General features: G+C 37.1%; 4 long non-coding RNA genes across 13 annotated transcripts; 2 read left to right on the forward strand and 2 right to left on the reverse strand.

Annotated features, from left to right (window-relative positions):
* Positions 1-591: 591 nt before the first annotated feature.
* On the reverse strand, positions 592-2,249 carry LOC109590053 (uncharacterized). 10 transcript variants are annotated; one of them, XR_002189087.1, is made up of 8 exons: positions 1,901-2,249; positions 1,305-1,859; positions 1,219-1,258; positions 1,114-1,175; positions 1,030-1,072; positions 919-979; positions 750-857; positions 592-705 (listed from the first exon to the last, which is right to left on the reverse strand). It is a non-coding gene; the product is annotated as an uncharacterized LOC109590053 (long non-coding RNA). The 10 variants fall into 10 exon arrangements; XR_002189082.1 differs by having other exon boundaries at positions 1,030-1,258; positions 1,305-1,504; positions 1,800-1,859; XR_002189080.1 differs by having other exon boundaries at positions 1,030-1,258; positions 1,305-1,751; positions 1,800-1,859.
* An 839-nt stretch (positions 2,250-3,088) lies between these two features.
* On the reverse strand, positions 3,089-3,434 carry LOC109590051 (uncharacterized). The gene is made up of 2 exons (XR_002189076.1): positions 3,343-3,434; positions 3,089-3,289 (listed from the first exon to the last, which is right to left on the reverse strand). It is a non-coding gene; the product is annotated as an uncharacterized LOC109590051 (long non-coding RNA).
* LOC109590050 (uncharacterized) lies at positions 3,203-3,639 on the forward strand. Its single transcript, XR_002189075.1, has 2 exons — positions 3,203-3,294; positions 3,346-3,639. It is a non-coding gene; the product is annotated as an uncharacterized LOC109590050 (long non-coding RNA).
* Positions 3,640-5,716: 2,077 nt separating this feature from the next.
* On the forward strand, positions 5,717-6,638 carry LOC109590052 (uncharacterized). Its single transcript, XR_002189077.1, has 5 exons — positions 5,717-5,863; positions 5,923-6,005; positions 6,059-6,176; positions 6,326-6,427; positions 6,500-6,638. It is a non-coding gene; the product is annotated as an uncharacterized LOC109590052 (long non-coding RNA).
* The last annotated feature ends 592 nt before the right edge of the window (positions 6,639-7,230 follow it).

The following is a 7,230-nucleotide window of genomic DNA, read 5'->3' on the forward strand; positions in this document are numbered from 1 at the left end:
CTTTTTCATAGTGTGGGCAAAAGAGCAACTTGGCAGATAAAACAATAAAGCAAAGCCTCATCTTTCATTAATATGAGAGGAATTGCTCTAATCATCTTCGTTTTAAAGATATGGTAGCCCAAAAATTCATACTTTTGTGAGCCTACACGAGGCTCTCTTCTCCCGAAGTAGCGGCCAGAGTCTTTAAACATCAGGGGCTCAATAGACGTTTGTATGCAACAAATAGAGCCTAACAAATGTATGCTAAACTGTTTAAAAGTCGAGAAAAACTAAAGCTTTCTTCACCACTTAGAGCCATGTGCCACCATTACTGTGTGTGCGGGTGGAGCCATAGATAATAGAGTAAATGAGTAAATATCTACACGCCCAAGAGTTGGAACATGGACCAGTCCTGATACAGGCCTGAATCATTACTGATGATCGAGCCTGGACCGAGGATTTGGGGCAATGTCCTGATCCGATATTGACGAATCAGCCACGATTTATGCTGGTGCCAGACCTGATCCGACAACGATAACGATATTCATTAAGCCTCATTATGACGTACTTCCTGTTATGTTCAATTAATACTTAATTATTATTCATTATTAATTTAAAATGATTTGAAATTATTATTAAAACAAAAAAAGATTATAATTGTTTTCTTTATCATAGTCTACCAATGTTCCACAAGTAAGACACTTCATGTTTTGTAACTTAAGACACCTAAAGAGCCATAAATTAAGAAGGCACTAAAATAATAAACTTACATTACTGAGAAATTAATTTCCCAAAATCTCCAACATTAATGAACTCTCGGGTTCCATGTAGTGAAGCAGATCTTTCAAAGGTATCTTGTCACACATAGTCCTACAAAGCTTAATTCCATAACATAACTATAATGAGGCATAAATTCTACATAAGCAAAGGAACACATACCTTCCTTAACCAGCATGATGAAGGCAGGTTCACAAAAAAATTCAATGCTATTTGAAGTGAACTATAATGACAAATGATGATAATAAATTAAAACACTATGATTAAACTGACCTTAACAAGAGCTTTAAACAAGAAAGTTTCAGTTCATCACAACCTGAATAATGAATTTAGCTTTTCACATGAAATTAAACAAACCTAAGATTATCTTGTCTTGAAACTTAGTGAGATAAGGTAACTATAGAATGTATACTAGTGGCCTTGCTAAATTAATAAATTAATATGAATTAAAGGAGCACCTACTATACTAATATTTCCAGAATAATCTTCCGCATCAAAAATTCTAAGGAAAAGTAACAATTACACACATAATCAATAAACTATTTTACCACACTTGTGACTATCATTCATAAGTCTCTCAGTACAATATCTTTATCATCATGATCACTAATACATCCACTCTAATTAAAAACATAGTTACAATCACATGTAGTGAACCATTTTTACGCCTGATTTCTCATCGTCTTCACTAGTGTCATGATTTATTGCAGAAAGGTCTTCTGGCTCTGTTTCAATGCTAGGCTCAATACTAGAAAGTTAACGGAGAATCCATAATGAAAGGTATGTACTTCTAATTATAGTCAATTAAACTGAAGTCATTAATCTCACAATAATAATTAGCCTAAATTTATTATAAGTTTGTTCATGCAGTTTATACCCCTTTGATAATTCCTCGTAAACCCAGGTCTTTACTTTTGTATCATAGAGATTTTGTAGGCAAGATGTGGTAAACTTTAATTGGAAGGTGTCAGTCGTTTTATTTTCCAGTCATGTATCTGCTCAATTAATTTATTTAGCTTGATTGTGTATCTACATGTGCCTACTTTTTACTCAAAATATCGTGTATCCTACTCATGTTTAAGTAATAAATGGTTCAAAATAGCCTTAAAATAGTATAACATTTAATGTAGTTCACAGTACTCACATAACATCCAGTGATTTAGCCCTAGTGTATACAGCCAACAAGATTCCTCTTAAAGAGTCAGATTAAGATGATTTTCTTTAACAAAACATGTCAGATAGTCCACGCGGGGCTGCCATCTTGAAAAGCATCGATCTGATCCAGTACTGATATACAGCCTGGACCAGTGCTGACGAACAGACATTACTGTATCAGCTATGACTACATCGGGACTGAAATAGATACTGGTCCAGGCCAGAGCAACAGCCTCGATTCAGCAGTGATGGCCGTCGATGCTGGACCGTTATAGAATCAAACCTGGTCCAGGCCTGATACCCATCATTCACGGATCATGCATGGTAACTCTTGGGTGTGTATGGTGGAGCATGGCTTGATTGAGCCACACCTTCGTTGCAGCCACACCTTTACATTGCTGCAGCAGTGCAGCAAGCATGCTGGAACTTCTTCTCTGTCTAAAAAACAAAAAAAATCACTGTCTCAAAACATTCACTAAGTTTTTACATGCTGAAGCTTCTTTTCTGTGTCAAAACTTTCACTAATTATTTTTCTCTTAATTTATTAAAATTGTGACACACAGACTGTGGCGAGGGTATGCACTTTAGTGCTCTCGTTCATTCATTCTGTGTGCTAGATTTTGTCTTTGAGAATGTATATCTTTACAATCGCGTGCTCTAAACCTGTGAGAGCTTCTCTTCTGTTAGGAAAAGTCTTGCTTTACTGCTTCGAGATGTTTCGAGAACACTGAGCTCTAGGTAGTACAAGCTTTTTAACTCACGAGAAAATGCCCAGCAATAGCGGTAGTACTCTGGATGTAAATGAGACTCTTTCCCAGTAGATCAAGACTATTTATTTATTTAATATGTGTGGGACTCTTTAAATCTTCCTTTTTGGTGAGTTATAGCTACTCGAATTTCATCCCGAGTAAAGTGCTGTAGCAGTAGTTCGCTAGTCCATGGCTAGTCTAAGGATCCTAAACTCTCTTAAGTCACTCAATCTATCTAGGCAACAGTATTTGTGCCATTATAACATCATATAGTGCCATAGGCGGCTGCAGGATTTGACTACTAGTCGGGCATGGGTGTGGCACAGGAAATGGGTTGGGCGCGCGAAGCGCGCCGCGATTTTGGCCACACCCTTTTTACGCACCCTTTTTAGCGCAATTTTTTGGTAGCGAAGGTTATTGTAATAAAGTAGTGGGTGGTGTAGCTCCAACACTGACTTCTGTAGTGGTAATAGTACTAGTAGTAGTATTAGTAGAGGAGGTAGAATAGGGTGATGGAGAATGAGCAACAATTGACTGTACATCAATTGTAGCTGTAAAAACTGTAGCTGTATCAACCACAAGAGTAGACTGAGACTCATGATCATCAACTGATTCAGCAAGAGACTGGCCTAAAGTAAGAATATGAGATAATCTGTATTATTGACTTCTATACTGTACTTACTAGGTTCACTTTGTAAACTGTTGTTCCTTTTTAGCAGGCTTGTTCACAAAGGACATAGCCTGTGAAGCTTGTCCAGGCTTTTAGACATTGCAACTGACAAAAAAAGAACACTGAAATAGCACTAAATAATGAAATGATTATGCTTTCTAGTGTTGCTGTGGTGGCCCACTGTGATTGGCACCAAAGTCTTACCACCTCCTCCTTTATTTAGTCTCTCTTCATCACCTTGTTATCAGCCTGCCATTTATGCATTCATAATTATAAGATTTTCATAAAAAATTGAAATTATAATTGCAATAACTGTTATTAACTATTAATTAACCATAGAATAACTATTAATTATGGTGATGTCACACTTCCGGTCAGAATTTTTGGTCGGGCATTGCCCCTAAATGCCCGACCCTGCAGCCGCCTATGTATAGTGCTTAGAAGAAGAGAAAAAACGTGAAGCTTCCCTCTCACATGGTCTTGCTGCATTAATGCCACGCCTCCAAGCAGGACCAAGCTGGGAGTTGGCCCTGCAGCTTGCCAGTTCTGCAAGCATGCAAGAGCTAGTGTAACTGCAGCTAGAAAGCTAGCTGTTATGATAATTCCTTGGCCTCAAAAGCACAATTTCTAATTTTTTTGCATAGCATGTTTTTGATAAATTGTGGCCACAACAATAGCTGTGGTTATGAAACCCATGATGTTTTTAAAATGAGAGTGCAATAAGTATAAATATAGTGTATAAATAAGTGATAAATCTTGAGATGCTAATGGGAATTTATGAACACGTTTTACCAATTTTTGGGATTCTAGAGTCCCATCATACTTTTCACACTTGCTTAGTCCAGGCTGTCAGCACTTTTAATCTATATCATTTAAATGTACTGGCTTAGGCTAGCTAAGCATAACACATCCCAAACAGCTTTAGGGGCGAGGCCACGCACCTTTGGTGTCTCGTTTCAAGTTGTTAGTAGGTTATTATTAGCTTGAAACTCATCATTCAGTTAAATGGGCATGATGTAGCAATAACAAATGGCAGGAATTAGGCATGTAGTAACTGTTTAGGCATGCAGTAGCTGTCGAGAGCACACATGACCAGTGGCGTAGCTAGGGTTGGGCCAGCAGGGCCTGTGCCCACCCATCATTTTCCATTTATTAATAACTATTAAATAATTAATCAATATAAATTACCACATGTATTCATGATGGCAACCAGAGGAGATCTTCGCTTGATGATTACTTCTTTCTAAAAGTAGCAAGAATGGAAGGACAAATGACTATTTGTGAAGCTACTGGTGGAACTAATGACAGTGACAAGGAAGTAGGGTCTTTGGCTGGTCATGAACTTGATCCAGATCTTTCTAGTCGTGCAGCTGGTGAGTCTAGTCCGAGCTCCTGCCATTCTTAATCGCTTTCCTCCAATTCACTTATTTCCTCGTCATCTACTACTTCGGCATTGTCATTAAATAGTCACACGCCTGCAGATATTGCTATCTAGTCACATCTTTAGTCCTGTTCAGCCAACTGGCATTATTCTGGCTTTTGCTTCAATATTAAACCTGTTTTAGTTATTACCATAGTTAATGTGTGGCTTTAGATTTGCTCAGCATGCCATAGGCTGGCTAATTATTATTAGACTATACGCAAAATGGCCGAAATATGATCAGCGGGCGCTATATACGCGCCCCAGAGTGGGCGTGGCCCAAAATTTCGGCGCGCTTCGCGCGCCCCTCTTTTTACTCCGTCGGTGGGCCCACCCATCACTAAAGTCCTAACTACGCCACTGCACATGACAGTACATATTTAGATGTTTTTATGTTCAGCCCCCTTCAGCTCCCCTAACTTTCGAATCATTCCTATACACCTATGTACAAGTAATACTTGTAGTCCATAATGAGGAGGAAAATGAATCTTTCATGGACTCCTGCATGTGTATTTAATGTGATATTAAAGTTTGTGGATTGTTTAGTTTGTGGGTCGTTAAGTGTACAGAACCCAAATGCATGCACTAATACAAGAATTCTTTCATTAGGTAGTCTACTAGTGTTCTAGGCTCATTAACATGAGGAGCTAGCTGATACTGTAGCATTATTATTTTTATAAAATTTTTATTATTGTTATGCTGCATTTATTTTTTCAAAGGAAGTGACGTCAGTGAGCATCAATTTTTTGTAGACATTTTGTCAGCTATTTTTGCTTTTAAATTTTGGGACTGCATTGTTCCCATTGATGCCAAATTTTTCCAAGCAGTAGTTCTCAGTACCGGGTATGCAGGGTTGCATATGTGGTTTAATTGATACTGCTTAATGTATGTTCATGAATTGGAGGAGTCTTTGCAATAAATTCAATTAGTGACTCTACGCATGCGCAGTAGATTCCTGGCCCACCCCGCCATTGTGTACTCACGCGTCGCACGTGGCTAACATGATGGTAAAGATGGAGATGATAAAATTTTTCTGAAGAAGAATCTTTTAGGAGCGATTTAGGAGAGATGACCTCAATTTTGGAGGCATCAGATCCAGCCATTATTTATTGAGTATGTGGGCTACCGCAATTTTTATTCATTCATGGGACTTGTTTATTATTAATGTTTAGCAGCTGCACTGATTAAATTGGCTAAGGCTTCATGATTGGATTGTGGAAGAAGTTTTAAAAGAATCCGCTAGATACTTTGCCAAGTAGGAGAGTGGGTTAAGAAAAATTAAGATGATTATTTTATTTTTCATTTTAGATAAAGTACTTTAATGCTAGCAAGACTAGCTAGCGTCTTTGTCCAGCAAGAGATGGGGCACGACATAGTGGGCACAAAACTACTTCAAAAACTACTGAGAAGAAAATTATATTTATAGGTGAATGTTTTAACTTTTTATAAGCATTGTGTCATTTTGTTGAACCCAATTATGGGAATTTAATTTAACCAGTTTGTGGTAATTGTGGTTTACTAAATAAACTCAATTGTAATCCTCATAATATTGATATTGACATTTTTTTGTGTTAGATGTTGAACGATTATCTTAAAGATAGCCTTCCATCATTAGAGGGATATACCAGAGATTGAGTATCATTAGGATTTGATGTGGGAAATTTCTACCTTTTGATGGTCAGTAAATAAGATTATATTATATTGTTATTATAGCTATTATCGTTATTGAAGATACTATTGTTATTATAGAACTGAAAATGTCACGGCGAACGTCTGATGTGGGATTTGAATTCCATGAGAGAATACGTGACATAATTGTACGCATGTGCTTGGCCCACAAGTATAACTGACTTTGTTATCAGAACTGATTTTTATTTGAAGTTAATATGGCAGGTCAGTTTAATATTCATACATTATTTTTTACTATTTGCATAATTATTCTTACCTTTAATATTAATTCCACATCATGGGAAAGTACTATATAAGACATATGCATTTGGCCTTTATTTGCTTAAAATATTATAAATTATAGCAAAATTTTGACGATACATGTACATTCTATTTTTTAACGCAATTATAAATCAGCTCACGTGATAGATGACGCTTGCCTAGGTTGTATCTTTTATTCTTTTTTGGTGAGAATCTTTCTTAATCGGTACTAATTGTTGCTTTTTTAATGCGCATGGATAAGCTAATGAAAGCATTTGATAACCAGCTGGTCTTCTCCCAGCATCAGGTGTTGTTGCCTGATTTTTTGAGTTTGGATCTCATTTGTAGACTAGCATACGTGTACATGCCTTTGATCAACCTTTTATGGACTTGGCCCGAATTGGAAAAAGCATTCATTTCTAGTGGAGTGGGACCTGGGACACTGTTACAGTCCCCATTGCCTTTGGCATTACAGCATTTTTTGGTTTAGCTTAATTAGTTATTAAGTATAGCCACATTGTTTTGAGGCAATAAACTTTCATGAATCAGGC

This window comes from Amphimedon queenslandica, unplaced genomic scaffold, assembly GCF_000090795.2.
Source record: "Amphimedon queenslandica unplaced genomic scaffold, v1.1 AMPQUscaffold_10563_Cont16712, whole genome shotgun sequence".
Taxonomy (NCBI): Eukaryota; Metazoa; Porifera; class Demospongiae; order Haplosclerida; family Niphatidae; genus Amphimedon; species Amphimedon queenslandica.